Raw genomic sequence first — 21,128 nt, 5'->3', positions numbered from 1 at the left:
CCTAGGATAAGCAGCCATGTTTGAGTAGGAACTAATTCTTACACACTTGAAACACACATACACACACCCCTACCTTTACTTACCTACTTCTTACATACATGCATACACACTCCTACCTACTTTTTACATCCACATACTCATACGTACCTATTTCTTACACACACACACACACACACACACACACACACACACACACACCTTGCACACACACACACACACACACACACACACACACACACACACACACACACACACACACAAACGTCCTAGACTCCTACTGAAATTTTTAGGTTCATAGGTTCATAGGTTCATACTAGGCTATCTGCCCTAGGGCATTTATAAGCCTAGCCAGAGTGTGTTTGGCTTTCGTCACCCATTTTAAAATAATTTTGCTATGCCCTTTTTCGAGGTTAGTATACTGTGCCTCTGTCTAACAGTGACACAGAAGTGATACCCGGGGTAAACCTACGATCTCCCATCCACTCATCAAGATTCCTCTTGAAGAGAGTCAATGAGGGACTCTGCCTAACCTGGACTATGATTTTATTCCAGAGTGAAGGGAGCCTCTGGGTTATGAATCTGTCCCTCCAGCATGTCCTATTTATTTCAGTGCTGAGGTTCAAGTCTCTCGAGCGCGTAGCTTGATGGGATTTGGATTTTCTCAGGTGCAGCATGTCCATTAATTCCGGGTTGGACATGGCTTTATACGTCAGGCACAGATCGCCTCTAAGCAGGCGGTATGCCACTGAGTAGAGCTGGAGTTTCTTTAACCGGGCAGCATATGGCATCTGTATGAGCCCTTTGATCCTCTTGTTGAGGTACGTTTGGGGTCTTTCCAGTTGCTGCAGGTGTCTGGTAAGGTACATCCCAAAAGGGGAATTGTACTCAATTATGGGCCTGATGAGGGATGAGTAAAGAGGTACGGTGACCTCCCCTGATCTAGATGTGGATCCCTTCATGATTAGGTGGGCTATATAAAATGTTTTTCTAACCACTTTGGCCACGTGGTTGTCAAATGAGAGATTGCTATCAACTTGGGTCCCCAGGTCCCTAATTACTTCTTCTGTACTTAATGGATTATCACCTATGTGGTAATTTGTGGGCACTTTGTTTTTGCCAAAGGGGATGACTATACACTTTTTGGCGTTTAGCTTGAGGCCATGACTCTGGCACCAGTTGTCTGTTTCTATGAGGCCCTTTTGGAGGATGCTTGTGTTGGCTGGAGTGTTGATTATGGTGCCCAGTTTGCGTTCATCTGCAAACTTGGTCAGCCACAGTCCTTCCGTGTTGGCCTGTACCTCAGAGAAATATATACCGAACAAGGGAGGTCCAAGGACTGAGCCTTGTGGTATGCCACTTGTAACTGGTTTGGAGTCTGACATGGCTCCAGCAATTCTAACCATGTGGGTTCTGTCCTTGAGCCAGTTTGCAACCCATCTAGTGACATAGGGGTTTATATTTAAGCTGGTGAGCTTATCTATAATGCCCGAGAGGGGTATTGTATTGAAGGCTTTTGCAAGGTCCAGGTAGGCTGTGTGGACCACCTTCCCCTCGTCAATGGCCTTAGTGACTGTTTCAAAGAAATCAACCAGGTTTAAGAGGCAGGATCTGCCCTTAACAAAGCCAGACTGGGTAGGATCCAGTGTCTGTAGGTCCCCAATATCTTTATTTATGAGGTCCATGATGATCCTTTCCATAGCTTTGCAGACCAGGCTAGTCAGGCTTATGGGGCGATAGTTTCCAGGATCCGTTGAGGCATCACCTTTGTGGAGAGGGACCACTGTTGCTGTACGCCACTCTTTGAGTACATATCCTGTAGTAAGGCTGAGATTGAACAGTAGTTTTATGTTTGGATTTAGCTCTTCTTGGAGTTCATGTAGGACGCAGCCCAGGACACCTTCTGGTCCCATTGATGCTGTGTTTTTTGCTTTGGAGAGGGCAGCTCTTACCTGAGCATCTGAGATGTCAGGGGGGCAGCACTCTGCTGGGATAGATGTTTGCCCTTTTGGTGGGGTGGGGGGTTTGCACTGAACCTGTCAGCTAGGATGTTGGCAATTTCTGTGGGTTCGGTGTATTTCTTGTCATTTTGGACTAATTCTGAGCATATCTGGGAATTCCTACCCAGGTTCCTAACATAACTAAAGAAAGCCTTGTGATTATCCTTAGTATCCTGTGCAATTTTTCTCTCAAAGCTGGCCTTAGACGATTTTATGAGTGCCCGTAGTGTTTTGCTAATACTGATCAGAGATGCCTTCCCTTTTTGGGATTTTGCTCTATCATGTAGTAGCTTCCTCCTTATATTGTATAGTTTGTTTATGGCTGGGGTCCACCAGACAGGACGTCTGCCTTTGGAGGATTGGGACTTAGTTTTATTTGGGATTGCATGATCCATGCATTCCTGAAGGTGTTCATAGAATGGGTTTATAAAGAATTCTGCGGTCTGGGCCATATTTTCCACAGGCCCGGGGGCTTTGAAGGATTCCACCTCGGTTTTGAGGAGTGTGAAATTTGCATTAGAGAAGTTTTTCACTGTGGTTTTCAGGGCAGGGGTGGAGTCGGGATGTGAATATCCAGTGAGATTAGTTTATGGTCTGATCATACCAATGAGGGATACACTTCTGGTCTGGAGCATAGAGTCCCCATGTTGGGGATTATCAGGTCCAGTATGTTTTCCCCTCTTGTGGGAGTGGTAACAAGTTGTTCCATAGCATTTATGTTTATAAATTCTAGGAACCTTTGGGCTAGGGTGTTGGAGCTAGAGTAATGATCCCAGTCTATGTTTGGGTAGTTGAAGTCGCCCAATATAATGGTGTTTGGAGAGACCTTCATATTTTCCAGTGTTCTCAGGAAGGTCGACTGGGGTTCCTGGGTTTGGGAGGGTGGTCTGTAGCAGGCTATAAACTGGAAGGCAGTTTTACCCACTGTTAGTTACACATGGATAGTCTCTGATGCTTCGTGCTGTGCCACCAACCTGGAGGTGTGGGTATCTTTGACGAATATTGATACTCCCCCTCCTTTTGTGGTTCGGTCCATGTTTTGGGGCCGAAAACCATGGTATGAGGTATAACCTGGTAGTGCTGGGGTGCTCTCGGGAGCCTTGAACCAGGTTTTTGTTACTGCACAGATATCGATGTTCTCCATGCTAAGGAGAGTTTTGAGTGTGTGCATCTTGAGGTTTAGACTTCTGGCGTTGAGTAGCATTACTCTTAGTTTCTTATCCCTTGTGATACCTATGGAGGTGGGTTTGTCTTTTGAGCCTTGCCTAAAAAAGGCACTATAGGGGTAGAAAGAGCCTTTGCCAATATCCGAAAGCCCAGGGTGACAGGTGCAAGCCGTCCCTAGTGAAGCATTGTGGTTTGTCGAGCATGTCATCCCAGGCTGACAGGCATTGGATCCCCTTTGAATGACACCAATATTTAAGCCAATTGTTGAAATTGATCATCTTGTCTTCATATTGTGGCATCATTCTTGGTGAGGGTAAGATGCTACTCAAGGTCGGGGTTATACCGGCCTGGGCTACATGCTCAGAGTGCTCCTCTATGTCTCTTTTCATGTAGTCCAGGGAGGTACATCTCAGGTCATTCACACCAGCATGGACAATGACTGAGTCATATTTGTACTTGCCTTGGAGTGACCTGAGTGCTTGTGTTATGTGGCGGATCCTAGCGCCCAACAGGCAGCTCACCGTGACCTTCTCCTTGTTCAGCCTGGTGAGCGGGACGTCAGTGTGCCTGACAATAGAGTCACCTATTACAAGTGTATCGGGTGTGTTGTTTAGCCTTAAGGGCTGTGACTGTTCGGCACACTGGCTTTGTGAGCTATGTGTTGTACGTGTTTTGTTTTAACTTAATTTAATTTAATTTAATTTAACTTAAGTTAATTTAAACTATTATTTCTGTTTAATGTACTGCTGTTTAGATCAGCACCTTTGCCTCTGTGGATTACTTTTACTGCTGTTTATACCTGTAGACCACCCACTAGGAACATCCTTACCTTTAGGAAAAGTAATTTCTCATTTACTTCCTAATTATGGAAATAAACATTCCCCATGTTTGCCTACACAATATTTCAAAGGTGCCACATCCAATTTCCTCTGCTGTGTTGCCCTCTGTCAGTAACTAAGTGGATCCTAAATTTAAAAAAAAGAAGCTAGATGTCTGCTCTTTACATTTTTGTTGACTTGACCTTTTTACTTTGTTTCTTAGTTTAAGAGAAAACACGAAAATGCTCCCAGCCTAGATGTGGATAATTAAAGTTAGCAAACAAAATTACTGAATCACTTTTGGACAGGTTTGCAGGGGAATACATTCGTAATCTTTATACCTCACATCTGCTAGAATCTCGCACCTGTCTAAAATGCACAAGGCATAACTCAAGAGCTTCAGGGATGCTCAAGCTGATTGTGGCTTTCCTAAATCAACAATGAGCTAACACTTAAGACAAGAAAAATATTCAGAAGTTGTGGATCTCTTCCAGGATCCATCATACTGTGATCATTACTGAATCACTAAAGGGAATCATACTTCTTCACAAGATCTGTAAATCAGCTCTATTGGCAGGCCATAACCAGTGTCCCTGAAAGATGAGACATTGCTTGAATGATATAACTACGGAACTGCTATGGAGCACAGCAGCTGGGATTTGATATGTACAATGCTTCTGCTTGTACATTACAAATGGGTATTGACTTTAGAACAGCTGAATGATTCTGAAAATAAAACACTGCATACAGTAAGAGGACACTAGATAAACCCATAATGCTATATCATCTCTCTGTCTAATGTACACTCAAGCTGGTGTTCAGTTACGAACAAATAAAATATTAACCAGAACATTTTAATCCTGGATTGAATTTATGCTTATCAATGCCCTCAGCCCCATGGACTGTAGCTCTGGCAATATATTCAGTTTTGTTAACATCAGCTATTTTTGAACTTCTGCCAGCATATTCACTATTGTAAAGATCAGCTACTCCTGCCTGTATACACACCTACTTAGACTGTAATTCAGACAAAATTAGCTGTACTGGGAAGTTCAGTTATTGTTATTGCATTTGTGCTCAGGTTTTGCTATTTCCATGATGGAGAAAAATACAGGAGCATCTGAAAGGCAACCTTAACACTGTCTAAAGCTTCAGCCATACAAGCATGTTGCTTGGTACAGGCGTGTTTCCTTGTGGGTGGTAAGTGCACATAAAGCCATGCAATGTAGACGTTAGCATTATGTCATATAAAGTAAGTCAGCTAGGTATCTGCACCACACAGGAATATAATAGCAATAGTCTTTTAATTTATGACATAATTATAATTATCTTTTAATTTTTGTCTAGTTAGGATTTTCCTCAAGATCTGTAGTAGACACAATAACGAGCAAGAAAGAATGTGGTTTTCTAGACTCAACATTTTAAGAAGCTAAAAGTACAACATTGTTTAACATATATTTCCTGTACTAAAATGTACAGAATTAACAAAATATAATGCCAACCTTTTGCCCGGGTTAATAATGACTAAACGCTGCTTTTCTTTGGGTTGTTTATTTCACTGACCATTTTGATTTGTTTAACCAGGGTAGTGCACTGATCCATGCTGACACCTTTTCAGACCCAGTCTGGGAGAACCATCTGAAAAAGTGACTTACTCAGAGTTACACAGCAGGCAAAAGAAGGCAGAGGAACTCAAAACCTTAACTACTGCTAACAAAACTTAAGGGTAATCCCCTCTGCTAACTTCCAGACTGTTTACGTGTCAACAACAATACAACAGTCCTAACAAGCAAAAACGCACACTGTGAGCATCAGTCTAGCACAGTGTCTAAACTGCTGGACTATAGAATGCGAAACTTTGAAACACTCCATTGCCCATCTGACACCTACCTCTCTCACTTCTAAGTTCGTCCGCAGTGGGAACGTCCTTGGGAATTCAAATTTACAGTAGCCGCGAAAAACAAAGCCGTAAACCATCGGTCGCACAGACAATGAACATGAAAACAGGTCGTAAACACCTGCTGCATCTGTGTGACCTGTGGCAACTGGGTGACTAAATAAATAAGGAAACCCTTAAAAAAACTTTTTTAATAAAAAAAAAATAAATTTCTGGCCAGCGCTTCCAGGGAGGTGCAAGTGCACCCCCCTGCCTGCCTGTGCCTGCCGCTGACTTAGACACAGGACATGTCTGCATCTATATAACATGTACAGGTGATAGGAACCAAGAAGAAACTGGAGCATGCACAGTCAGATAGAAGAGAGGGCCACACTCACCTACCTACCCACCTACCCCCACACCAATGTACACACAACACTGCTACACACAATCCTGACAGTCTTTTTAACAATGGGACACATACACAGACCAGACCCTTCAAAGTTTCCACACACAGAATGTAAAGGCACAGGACTCATATCTATGGCTGCTTCCTTGTTACATGTCTGGGGGGTCTATGACATCACTGGGATGGTAGCAGGAATGAAGGCAATAAATAATGATACTACATACCTCTGAACCTCTTGGTGCATGACATCTGGGCAAAGCCTGACATAATTGGGGGACAGAGGCCTAAACACAGAGGTATACTGGACATATTGCTGTTATAAATGTAGACAGTTGCTGGTGTTACCGGCTCTGTTGTAACATATCTTTTCTGAGGGATATGAATTCAGTAAAACCAATGGATGTTAGCATTTACTGTCTGCATTTCCCAGAGTATCCTACTGAATAGCCAAGGACAACAACTGTCTGGGGAACAGACCAAATATTTGAGCCACGCATCTGGAGAGTGTCTAGGCCTTTGGGCAGTGTAGAGGTATGACCACAGTGATGTAACAGAATGGAAATCCCCTGACACATGCCAAATATGCCACCCAGCACCTTATGAAGTGCAGTAAGACCAACATGACACTCCCCCGCATCACCTCTGGGCAATTACTCATGTATATTGAAATATAGCATGCACTACAGTGATGGAACTGTAGTGAAAAGCAAATAGTGGTGCAAAAATGTCCACCCAAAAACATTTGCACCACAGTCACAGCAACATACCATTACCCACAATGAACTCTAGAGTAGAATGGCTGTCTGAACAAACATATCCTGACTGCCAATCACACACTACACCAATACATGCTGGCCAAATTCACAGTGTACTAGAAATCCTGAGGTGTTACAGGACATTTCACAGTCTGCCCCTACAAGCATACAGATCTGATAGACCACCAGCAGCTGTATCAGCATGCAGAGTCAGATAGGTAAAGGATGTATGGCACTCACATCTGCTACTCTCCTTACCCAGCCCAACAAATGTCTACACACAACACTGCTACACAATCTTGAAAGTCTGTTCACAATGGCCAGACATACATAACTGTCATATGTACAGATTTCCACAGAATTACCAGGGTGTAGAACCATAATCCTGGCCACTGCTGCTACCACAGCCAGGAGTCTGCCAGGTTATTGGGATGATACCTGGAGTGCAGTTGGTAATTAATGATATACCATACCTCTGTACCTCATAGTGCAGGACATCTGGCCAATGCATGACGTACTTGGGACAGGGGGCTGGAAAGAAAGACATATCACACATAATGGTGTTACAAACTGAAACAGTAGCTGGTGTTACATGTGTTGCTGTACCATAACATCCCTGAAGGATATGATGTCTGGAACACCAATGGATGTCAACAGTTAGTGACTACAATCCTCACATTATCCTACCAACCCCACAAAAAATACATTGTCTGAGGAACAGACCAAACATAACAGGCAAACATCTGGCCAGTCTGTGGACAATATATCAGTTGAGAGGTATGTCAGAGGCATATCATTGTCAGATGTCAAGTTACCCAGTAAATGCATGTCCAGATGAACCCTGTAAATCTAGCAACCCCACATGTGTATAACAGCACTAATGACGTACAATCTGTACCCAGTTCTAAAGCTTTGTTCCCCATGTTGTTGGGCTGTCTCCCCATGTCCTGTCCTGTGAGCTTTTTCCACCTACTGTCTGTGAGGCTGTAGCCCCCACACCTCCGTAGTGTCCCCTACACAGGCAAGGAAAAGGGACAAGGCTTGCATGAAGGGTGTCCCATATGTTGGAACTAGCAGCAATGTCCAGGCCCACACCACAAAACTATGTGGGCACCCACATAGCTGTATGGCCTCAGCAATACCCACAGACATCAACCCCCTCAAGGTAGGCTAAATACCTATGGTGGACATCAGCAATACACAACTACCATCATAGGTGGAAATAATTGCAGGATGGCCCAAGAAGGAACAGGTGCCTCATTGGAAGCCATGTCACTTTGTTTGGCACAAGCAAATAAGGTCACAGGTGATGCACCCTAAGGCTGTCGTTGAGTGCAAATTGGATACATTTACCAAGCCCAATCACTAGGCCTTCCAGACATGTGTCTGCAATTCCAGAGGCAACACTTATATCTGCTCTGTATGCCATATATATAGGCAACCAGCTGCAGACAGGTGAAGTGTAAACATCACCCCCCAGTCCCACCATAGGTACACATGTACATGTACAGCACCTGTCCCCCTCCCCTCATGATCAGGAAGCAGGTCTGTAATGCCCTCTCAAATGCAACACATATGGCTGCATCCAACATGAACACAGGCATGGGCTCTCAGACCCATTCTGCAGTGCAGTCAACCACAGCATGAGCATCGGTGTCATCCCATCTGCACAGTGGACAGACAGAAAGTTGATAGAAAACAGGTTATGCATTAGCATTAATGTTCAGAAAGATACATGTCTGAAACTGAAATGTATGCCATTATGTCATGACAGCAGTCCTCAATGACATGGCTGAAAACATCAATACTCTCCATTTAATATAGCAATATAATATTAATATCCAATAGGAATGAAATAAAAATGTACAACTCAAATTCCCAAACCAAGATAGTGTAGTGGTCAGAATCCCAGCCGTGCATGCAGGCATACACGGTTCTAGTACTACACCAGGCAATCCAATTTTACATGGGAAAACAGTGTTAAAAGTGCTATTTTCATATTAAAATATGTGGCTAGTTATTTTTGTCACCCAGGGTAGTATAGCTGGTATAAAATGGAAGTGTGAATGCATATAACGTGTGAAACCACAATGTATACTCGTGTCTCATACAGTATAGTCACACCCCTTGCTACTGTAATGAAAACACATAGAGCTATGTTATGTAATGGGAATTGTATACACTTACTAAATTAAGTCATCAGTGAGGTATATTATGAAAATGAACTGTGAGCAATGCTTAGCAATGCTCAGAAATGCTTAGCAGGTTTAACAACACATTTATGTTACCCTCACCCCTCTCTCTGAGGTTTGAGTGTCCAAATTCACCTCCAAATTCTGTACAAAAACACAGCTGTTGCTGTATAAGAAATGGACAGCTATGGACCTTCCGTACACCCATCCTGCACATCCATAGCTATTTTTCATATCGTTCTTCCCTCTGTGTGCTCTTTTTCACCATTTTCCTATCACCCCCTTTTTTTTCTTTTAAAGAATGAGCGAGGGTGTAAATGTGAATAAGTGGTTGTAAGCTGGAGTAAGCGTGTTTGTGTGATGCTAAGTGAAGCAAATACAGATTAAGCATCTATATGGTTAACTGTGTGTTGGCATCGCTTAGCACCGCACAAAACCACGCAAACCTGTGCACACTCACTTACAACTGCTTAAAGCTGCTTTAATCACTCTGTTTCCTTCAGCCACTGTTCTACTTAGCAAGAAAATAATCAAGAAGAAAAAGCCACCACAATTCAAATCAGAAAAAAAAACAACGAAGAAGAGTTTCATCAGTTTAATCCATCCTGGTACCTCAGCTGTCCGCCTTCAAGGGATGAAAAAGTACAAAATGTTCACACTTTAAATAGTAAATGAACAACCAAATTCAATTACATCCAATTACATTCAATTAAGTTAATTATATACAATAAATCTTTAAACTGGCTAGTGTCCCTATGTGTATACATCCCAGGCAAAATGCTTGAATATGACCTTTAAAAATTAAGAATGACTTATACATGGCACAGGCCATCATCTGCTCATGAGCATTACCTACAAAAGGCAAGCTGCTGCCTATGCAAAACAGATTACACCCTACATCCTTGAGTGAGAGAGAGAGAGACAGTGAAAAACAACAAGCAGGACATAACCACCTACACTTGAATAAAACAAACAAGTATGTCAAACAAGTAAGCATGTAATGGACTGCAGTAGGGTGTATGTAAGAATGGGAAATAGGAATTTTAACAAACATGTCTCAACAAGACTTGCTGTACTGATATATTGCTGATCAGAACCTATGGCCATAGCATCTGGGTCTGTCTGCATTGACATAGACCATAAGTCAGGCTGCTGAGTCACCCCAGGAAAGGATGGCTCACATATGACTACTATTGCAGTGTGTGTTGAACAATACTGACTGTGCCAATGCTAGGCCAGCTACTGGGATGTTGTACATATCCATATTTTACTTGTGAATACAACTATGACATTCTTTATTGTCTCAGAAATGTGAGAGACCAGTACATGGTATTTGCATAGTAAAGTACTGTTGCACATGTGTGTGTTGAACTGCATGTGATAAACTGAGCTCATACCATTAAACTGTTCAGTGTTATGCACACTGACCATATGTGTGCCTCATATTTGTAGTCATTTACTCATACAGTTGTGTTATGTCTGGCAAATCACTGGCAAATCTGTGAAGTCTGACATTTCAACATCTCCTTTTTCTTCTGGGTTTTCCCAATAGGGGTCACCACAGTGGATCATTTGTTTCCATTTCTGCCTGTCCTCTGCATCCTGCTCTGTCACACCAACCACCTGCATGTCCTGTCTCACCACAACCAGAAACCTTATCTGAGGCCTTCCTCTTTTCCTCTTACCTGACAGCTTCATCTTTACCATCCATTTCCCAATATACGCAGCATCCCTCTGCAGCACATGTCCAAACTGATGTAATCTCGCCTCTCTGGCTTTGTCTCAAAACCGCCCAACATGGGCTGACCCTGTTGTATACACATTGCTAATTCTGTCTACCCTCATCACAACCATTGCAAATCCTAACATCTGTAACTCTGCAACGTCCAGCTCTGACTCCTGCCTTTTTGTCAATTACACCATCGCCAATCCATATAACAAAGCTGGTCTCACTACCCACTTGCAGACCTTCCCTTTCACTTTTATTGGTACTCATCTGTCACAAATGACTGACACTCTTCTCCACCCTCTCCATCTTGCCTGTACTCTCATCTTCACCTGTCCTCCACAATCGTCATTAGTCTGAAATGTTGATCTCAATCATTTAAACTCATCCACCCTTGCCAACTCTACTCACTGCATCCTCAACATTCTGCTACCCTCCCTCTCATTCACACACAGATATTCTGTCTTAGTCCTGATGACCTTAATTCCTCTCTTCTCTAGAGCATATCTCTACCTCTACAGGGTCTCCTAAATCTGTACCCTGCTCTCAGTACAGATCACAATGTCATCTGCAAACATCAACGTCAGTGGGGACTCCTGTATGATCTGTCAACCTGTCCATCACCATTGCAAATAAGAAAGGGCTCACAGCTGATCCCTGATGTTATTGCACCTCCACCTTAAAGATATCCGTCACTCCCACCACAGACCTCACTGCTGTCACACCACCCTTGTACATATCCTCTACCAGTCTTACATATATCCTTGCCACTAATGACTTCCTCATACAATACCACAACTCATCTCTAGGCACCCTGTCATATGCTTTCTCTAAGTCCAGAAAGACACAAAGCAACTCCTGACCTTCTCTGTACTTCTCCATCAACACTCTCAGAGCAAATATTGCATCTGTAGTGTTCATTCCTGGCATGAAACCATAAAACATACTGCTGACCACTACTCATCACCTCCCTGCTTAACCTAGCTTCCACTACTCTTTCCCATGACTTCATGCTGTGACTGATTAATGCTATCTCTCTGTAGTTACTATAGCACTGCACATCAACCTTATTCTAAAAACGGCACACAAACACTTTCTCTCCACTCCACATGCAACCACTCACTTTCCAAGATATCATTAAACAATCTGGTTACAAACACCACTGCCATTTCCCCTAAACACCTCCAGGCTACCACAGATATGTCATGTGGACCAAAAGGCTTTCCAGTATTCATCGTCTTCATAGCTATCCTTACTTCCTCCTTGGTAAGCCGTTGCACTTCCTGATTCATCATACCCACATCATCCAACCATCTCTCTCTCATTCTCTTCATTCATCAGCCTCTCAAAGTACTCTGTCCATCTGCTCAATACACTCTCCTCACTTGTGAGTACATTTCCTTCATTATCCTTTATCACCCTTCCTGCTGCACATCTTTCCTAGCTCAGTCCCTCTGTCTAGCCAATTGGTTCAAGTCCTTTCATCCCTCCTTAGTGTCCAACCTGTCACACAAGTCTTCATATGCCACCTCTCTCTTTGCCATGCACCTCATCTCCTTATACTCATGTCTACTTCCCTCATTTCTCTGACTATCCCACTCCATCATCCTCAACCTCTTTCTCTGTATACTGTCCTGTAATTCCTCAGTCCACCACCAGGTGTCCTTGTACTTCTTCCTTCATCCACCTGTCACACCAAGCACCTTTCTAGCCATCTCCCTTACTAGATATGCTGTACTTACCCAGGTATTTGGTAAATTAGCACTGCCACCCAGTGCCTGTCTTAACTCTTCCATGAACTCCACCTCACAATCACCCTTTTCCAGTTCCCACCATTTGATCCTTGGTGCTGCCCTTACACTCCTCCTCTTCTTGATCATCATTGTCATCTTACAGACCAATAGTCTCTGCTGCCTAAATACACTTTCCTCTGTCACCACTTTACAGTCTCCAATCTCCTTCAAGCTGACCCTCCTACATTGGATATATTCCACCTGTGTGCATCTCCCTACACTCTTGTATGTCACCCTATGCTTCTCCCTCTTGTTATAGTACATATTCACCACAGCCATGTCCATTCTTTTTGTGAAATCCACTACTATCTCACCATCTGAATTCCTTTGCTAAACACCATACATACCTATCCCTTCCTCATCCCCTCTGTTCCCTTCACCAACATGGCCATTGAAATCTGCTGCAATCACCACTCTCTCACCCTTGGGTACAGTCATCACCATATCATCCAATTAACTTTGCATTTCTCTTTCTCATCCATTGCACAACCAACTTGGTAGCATATTCACTAACAGCATTCATCATTACACATCAATTTCCAGCTTCATAAACATCACTCTAGCAGACACTCATGTCATCTTCCAAAAACACTCTTGGCATACTGTTCCTTCAGGATAACCTACCCCCTTCCCCCTCCAATTCACACCCTGATAGCACAATTGTGACCTGCCTCCGATACACCTAGCTGTGCTCCCCTTCCATCTATCTCTTGCACACACAATATATCAACCTTCCTCTGGTCATCATATCAGTTAGTTCTGTCCCTATACTAGTCATACTGCCAACATTAAAAGTTCTTCCCCTTACTACCACTCTCCTAGCCTTTCTCCTCTCTTCCTGCCATATGAGTGTTGGACATCCTCCAGGTATGTCTGTCAGTGCAAAGGCTACTGTGCTATCAAATGACTCAAGTGCATTACAGCAATATTAAGACAGTGTCACTAATTTTGTCCCATTGCCACCCATGTATGTGTGGTGTCCTACAGATGTCCTGCTCTAATGGGTTGAGAGAAATGACTGAGCAGCAAGAGTGTGAATACAATGTGCCATATTGACATAGAACAGAAATATATATCAGGTATTACCTGTGCACATGTCAGTATGAGTAGGTGTATCTGGCCACCTCATAACAACAGACATGGGATGCAAAATGTCAGTTAAATAAGCTGTACATGTTGTACACGTGTGTAATCTTAGTTACTATGCATCCAACAGAGTGACAGTTATGCAGCTGCTGGTTGTTACATTGCCCTGACACAGCCATGGGTACTACAATTAGGATGATTACCAGTTTGAAATTGGAGAGGTGTCCAACTGTGTTATGATTGTGTGTCCATGTGTACTACAAACAGCTATATGAATACCAACATAGCTGTATGGACTCACAATACCTTACTTGTAAAACCTGCCTCCACCAAAGTAGAGTAATCCCCTTTGCTGGACAGCAGCAAAACACAAACCACAGACTTTTTCCCTATATTGGTTGTACAGGGCAAATTAGGAACAGGCACCAACTTGGCATCAAGTCAGCCTTTGTCTGATCAAGCATATAAGATCACAGGTGGAGTACTGTAAGGCTAACTATGAGTACAAATTGGACACATCCACCAAGGCCAATCACAAGGCTATCTTCACATATGTCTGCAATCTCAGAGGCAACAAACCAACCCACCCTGTAATGGTGTGAAAATGGTGGTCAATCAGACCACATACACACACAACATAGCTATAGCCAACCTGCTGCAGATAGGTTTAGGGCAAACATCACCACTTGGCTCAAGATCACTATAGGTGGATATGAACAGCACTCACACATCTCCCCTCATCACCAGTGAGCAGGTGCATATTGCCTACTGAAAGGTAACAAATGTAAGTATTCATGGGACCTGATAACATTCCTGTCTGCATCCTACATGAACTCAGGCATGTGCTCTGAGCTCCATAACACACTATAGTCACACCAAGCCTCGGCGCCATCTGCACCCCATCCACATGGAAGATGGCCAGTGTCATCCCTCTACACAGACATGAATGAGGAATAGAGGATTATGCAATTAACTGGCCCTCATTGGGGGGAATATGAAACATCAGGATCAGGAGTGCAATGCAAGCTGATACAGGGCTGATAGATTACTGGGGTATCGTGTGGTTGTGAGTGATGGCTACTGGTATTTAATGCAGATGTGCAGGTTCTGTACATACTGTTGCCAAATGTATGAGGTCCTGTGATGTGTTTCCCTTTTTATGTCTTCCAGGTGCAATGTCGCATCAGCAAAGGTCAACTTTCTCAGCGGCTGAGACAAATATAATCATAAAAGCCATACTACAGAACCATGCCATAATGTTTGGCTGGAACCAGCAACTTCTGTGGGAGAGAGCCAGCCTGTAGGATGACCTTGTCCACAGGGTAAACAATGTCAGCCTGCATGCATGTATATACGAGCAGGTCTTGCATTGTGCAAACAATCTCATATGCCATCCCCGCCAAAGGGCTGCTGCCTTGGCCAGGGACCACACAGCCACAGGTGGGGGCCCAGCTATGCAGCCCTCATTGACACCCACCAAGAAGCTCCTCGACAACCTTGGGGCACTCATCCCAGTACAACATCAGAGTACAGACCCCCCACATACTGGAGGTGGTTGGCACCTAGACAATGGAGGAGCGTGCAGGTAAGGCCCCAGTGAAGATTGCTAGACTAGTGTAGCAGACATACTTGTATTTGTAAAATGACAAAAAAAAAAACACAAAAAAAAAAAACTAAAATAAAAAAAGAAAGCCCAAGGTAAAGGCAGACAGGCAGGCAAAACATAACCACAAACACTTCTCCTTAGGGCAACCAAATCCTTTATTGTTAAAACAACAAGATAAGCCTTTTGTCTCAATTTTAGACAATCAAAGAGACTTCATCAGACAAAGCTTGTCTCCAAAGTATGGATCTACTCCAGTAGTGAGATCCACAAGTTAAAGCAAAATTTCTGTGAAACCCAGCTTCAGTCCCAGCTAAGACCTAGGAACAGAAGCTGGATCTGGGTTTCACAGAAATGTTGCTTTAACTTGTGGATCTCGCTACTGGAGTAGATCCAAACTTTGGAGACACGCTTTATCTGATGAAGTCTCTTTGTCTGAAATTGAGATGAAAGCACTTATCTTGTTGTTTCAACAATAAAGGATTTGGTTGCCCTAAGGAGAAGTGTTTGTGGTCATGTTTTGCCTGCCTGTCTGCCTTCTACCTGGATTTTCTTGGATACTTGTATTTGTAGAATATCTACGTGCATATGTCAGGTCAGATTGCAGTTGTGGATGGGGTTTTCTAATGCACAGAAGTGCACATCTGTGGTGAAGAACAGCAAATTGTGTAGTATTGGGGGCTGTACTGTAAATGTGCAGACAATCTACATCCATCCTGTACCAGTGCCACATGTGAGTCGGCTGACAATACTTCTCTCCCGCAACTACCTAGGTCCCTCCGGTCTGCATGTGGGACAGCAGCCTGAAGCTGGTGAGTATAGAATTGTTCTGTTGTGGTTTGCCAATACCCCAGGCATGTGAAGACCATGCAATTTACCATGCACACAACTGTCACTCATAGCCATATTGCTTTATGTGCATGTTCACTTGTAGTGGGGTTAACTGCCTTGCATCACAGTGGTCACCACAGGGGCCTGTCTGAAGAGAATGTAACATTCCTGTAGCATACCTCACAACCTGTCAGTGCAAGACTTCTGGAAAGAGACAAACAAAATGGGGGGACAAACAGCCTAAGGTAGGGACATGTGTGAAACATTACTGTTATACAGTGGATATAAACAGTGTACACACCCCTGTTAAGATGCCAGGTGTTTGTGATATATACAAACTGTGACCACAATATGTGAGTCCACACCTTTTACAACCTCTAATGTGACCTGTAACATGAACAATTCACTTGTAAAACCAATCTGTTGGAAACCAAATATGGAGTATACAAACCTTACAATAAGCTGGATGCATATGTGTGCACACCCCTCAAATAATATTTTATTGCAGCAGCTTGTGATTTACTGATAGCATTCAGTCTGCTTGAGTACACCTGCCATCAAGTAAAGGCACTCTGAGCAACACCAAATAACAGTCTGCTATCCAAGTAGGATATTCACAACATTTGCTCAGTTGCCTGAAACAGCAACAGCCATGGCTTGCAGACAGCTTACAAAGCAGCAAAGAGATCTCATATTTGAAAGGTATCAGTCAGGCGTAGGGTGAAACAACATTAACTCAGCATTGCATACACCATGGAACACAGTGGAGATGATCGTCAAAAGGTGGATTGAATATGGGTCAACAGTGCTGTTGAAAAGAACCTAACATCCCTCCAAAAATTATGACAAGACATGTCAAAACCTGGTTAGGGAGGCTGCCAGGAGACATACAGCAACACTGAGGGATTTAAATTAATTTCTTGCAAGTACCGGTGTTGTGTACTACATGTGAGAACAATCTCTTGTATTCTGCATACGTCTGGCCTATGGAGGTAGGGTCAGAAGATGGAAGTATTTCCCCAAACCAAAACACATCCAGGGGTAGATACAATTTGTAATACAGTCTCTCAAAGGCATGTGTGAAAATGTGTATGGATCGACCTCACAGCCACAATACCAAAAGGTATGTGTGATGCACAAGCAACACCTCTCTTATCCTGAAGACCAAGATCCCCATGGTGAATTATGCTGGTGGCAGTGGCCTGCTGTGGGAATGCCGTTCCAAAGCCACAACTGGGCCTGTAGTCACAATGGTGGGAATTCTGAACAGTTCCAAATAAAACCCACATCTATCCCAAATCCATCAGGTGTCTGCAAGAAAACTGAGGATGGGTAGGGGTGTCAGCCTTCAACATAAGAATGGCTCCACCTGAACGCACTCATGGTTGTGGATTGGTCCAGCCAGAGTCTTGACCTACACCAGATAGAAAAACCCCATTGTGAACTGACGAGGGCTGTGCACATTAGCTGCCCTTGCAATCTGACAGAGTTGGATGACTTTTGCAAGGAAGAGTAGCCAAATAATGTCAAGTCAAGATGTGCCATGCTGATAGACACCTTCCCAAGAAGAGTGAATGCTGTAAGTCACTTACAAGGTGCTTCAACAAAGTATCATTTTAAGGGTGTGCACAATTATGCAACCACCATATTGTACATATTTCAGTAATTATATTTTACACGCAACACATGCTTGTTTATCAGTTGGATTGCACAGGTCATATGTCACATGAAAGGTGAGTAATATATTTGAATGCATTATTGCAGTCTCATCTTAATATATTACAAGACCATGGCATGTTAACAGGGTTGTGTACCCTTATCATATCTACTGTAAGCTTAGAAGGTTGGTGGTGTAACAGGAATTGTGTGACCATACATTTACTGCTGGTTTGGAGGTCTGACACTCAAAAGTTTGTCATTAATCAGTGATGTCACTCCTCAGATCATCCCGGTTATGTATCAGAGAAATACAGGGGTTATGAGAAACAGAGCAAACATATGAGCCAGACAGCTACACATCTTGCGAGGATCTGTACAGTTGTGAGGTATGTTTTGTAGTACTTGACATTGTGCTATACATGTGAACAGCAATGATGTGTACATGGGTGTAGTCTGTGCTGTGGAAGGGCCATCACCTACTAACATTACTCATGTATCCCAGAGCTGTATATTGTTAGTTATGTATAGTAAACTGGCTGCAATGCATGATGTTGAAGACCATGTGTCATGCATGTCACCATATAGGTAATGTGTGGGCTGTGTAACAGATTTGTGCCAGTACACCTATAAGTGTCTGCGTGTGTGTGTGTGTGTGTGTGTGTGTGTGTGTGTGTGTGTGTGTGTGTGTGTGTGTGTGTGTGTGTGTGTGTGTGTGTGTGTGTGTGTGTGTGTGTGTGTGTCCATGTGTGTGTGTGTGTATGTGTGTGTGTGTGTGTGTGTGTGTGTGTGTGTGTGTGTGTGTGTGTGTGGGTGTGTGTGTGTGTGTGTGTGTGTGTGTGTGTGTGTGTGTGTGTGTGCATGTGTGCATGAGTGTACCAGCCAACCTCAAAGTGCAGGTATTACTGTACATATGTTGTCTTCCCCTCATAGGTGGTGATGGGGTTCGGGGTTCCTCCCACTTGGAAACTGATGTCATTGTCTCTGCAGACTCTGACAATGATGATAGGACTAGTGAGATACAGGTGGGGTTGTCAAGGGCTGAATCTGTGCCATTGGCTGGTATCCCACTCTTGTCCACACCATCCCCGCACACAGAGGCAATGACTACACATACCCTTTCACCAGTGTCCACAGATGATGGACAGTTGGCAGGTGGTGGCATGGAACAGGCTAGTGTGGTGACTATGGCAGGTGTGAGTGTAGACACTAGCCATAGCTGGAGTGCAGGTGAGGTCCCACACAGGCAGATGGACAGGGGTGCTCGCAGGAGGACCACTGCTTGTCAAGCTACTGTCACAAATGCCACAGCAGGTGTCACCAGATGCATGTTTCAGGCTGTCATGGATGCACAGGCATGTAGTGAATGCCACACCAGACAAATACTCAGGGTGGTGGATGCAACTCTTCCTGATTTATGTGTTGACATACATGACCTTGTTGAGGCCACACATCACAATACTGAGGTCATGAATAAATGGTGGGGTGAGACCTTGGCAATTCTTGACCATGGCATGTCTGTGCTAAAGCATGTGGTGGGAGATAGGCATTGCGCACATGGATGTAGGTCAGCACCAACAACAGCTGAGAGTCTATTGGGCCATGCACTTTCACACTCCCATAGTGACAGTGACACCAGCACTGCCAAAGGAGGGTTGCTGTCCACATCACACCAGAGCAGGCCATGGGCATGTGATCCTGTTTGGTCCTGTCAGGAACATGGATCCAGCAGACAGCAGTCACCATTAGGAAGTAGTACTGCATCTCAGCCTAGGGCCTGGTGGTACCAGTGATACCCCTGGCAGGACCAGCTCCCATATCCTTGGCCAGAGACAGTGAACTGGACTCCCTGCCATGTATGGTCCATAGCTGTCCAACATACCCCTGTGTAGGGCAGCCACATGCCATGACTGTGTGCATACATACACACACACATCTGTATCACAGGCAGGTCACCTCCAGACACACACAACACCTCTGCACAGCCCATCTATTGGATACTCCTCCAAACACACACAAATGACATCAACCATATGGCCCAGCCTAGGCCTCTGGCAAATCCACACTACACCCTGTGCATATGATGATACCTGTACCACATCACTGTCATCCAAAACATCGATGCAGGGATATGCTAATATGGTCTCATGCACAGGATGAATATAGTACAGTGTAGCTATGTAATACTATGTAAGGTGCTGTCTGCTTGCATTTGTTATGGGTACACATACAGGTGTATGTACCTTATTAGCCAGTATGCATTATTGCTGTTAGTACCGCTTACTGAATGTAGTCTAACATGCTGTATTCTGTTTGTGTTCCAGGTGTCTTTGCATCTGCAGGCTGTGGCCATGCAGACATTTCCAAGAGGGAGTATGGCAGAGTGGGAATACACTGACCATGTCATAGGCAAGGTACAGATTTATATGTACATGCACCAGGTGTGTATGCATACAACAGTGTGTGAGGGACACTGTTGTCAGACAGTGTGACCTTGCATACATACCCCTTGTCACAGACAGGTAGCCTTCAGACATGTCAACTCAGTGTTGTGTAGTAGCACAGGCTCATACATGCAGAACAGGTTACTGCAGTACTGTCAGTAGGTCCCTTACAAGCTTAGCCATTACATTAACTGCAACATATTCACCTGTCAACATCTGTTGGCCCTGGCATTTCTTTCCCATACACTCAACCCTGATGCAGTTGATGAGGGCATGCATGATACTGTGTATGGTAGGTTTGTGGTATGTATTCCTGAGTTCACCAGGTGGAACAGGGAGACAAAATGGTATATCCTTTGGATACACACAGTAAGGACTGACACAGGGGATGTGCACACAGTAACACAAACACAGTTGGCAATAGACAGATTAGCAAACCTACATTTGCACTTTGATGTACTGTAGTACTAAATACACATGACATGCCCTACATAGATTATATGCATGGGATATAACATGCTACCTCTTACAACATGTAATGTTCTGAATGCCTTCATGGATGGTGAGATAACTCACCAGAAATAGGATGTGGAGTCATGTATTGCTCCTCCAAGCCTGGACAAGTGATAGTGTAGCAGACATTGTATCAGTATGATGTTTCAGTCAGGTATGATACCTGATGCTGGCATGTATGTGTCACTACACTCACTGTGGCTGATTTGACAACAATATCCCATACATGGGCAGCACAGTGGTGTAGCGTTTAATGCTGTCA

The sequence above is a fragment of the Protopterus annectens genome, chromosome 8.part1, assembly GCF_019279795.1.
Source record: "Protopterus annectens isolate FY-2018-M chromosome 8.part1, PAN1.0, whole genome shotgun sequence".
Classification (NCBI taxonomy): domain Eukaryota; kingdom Metazoa; phylum Chordata; order Ceratodontiformes; family Protopteridae; genus Protopterus; species Protopterus annectens.
Note: the sequence above shows the minus strand (reverse complement) of the source record.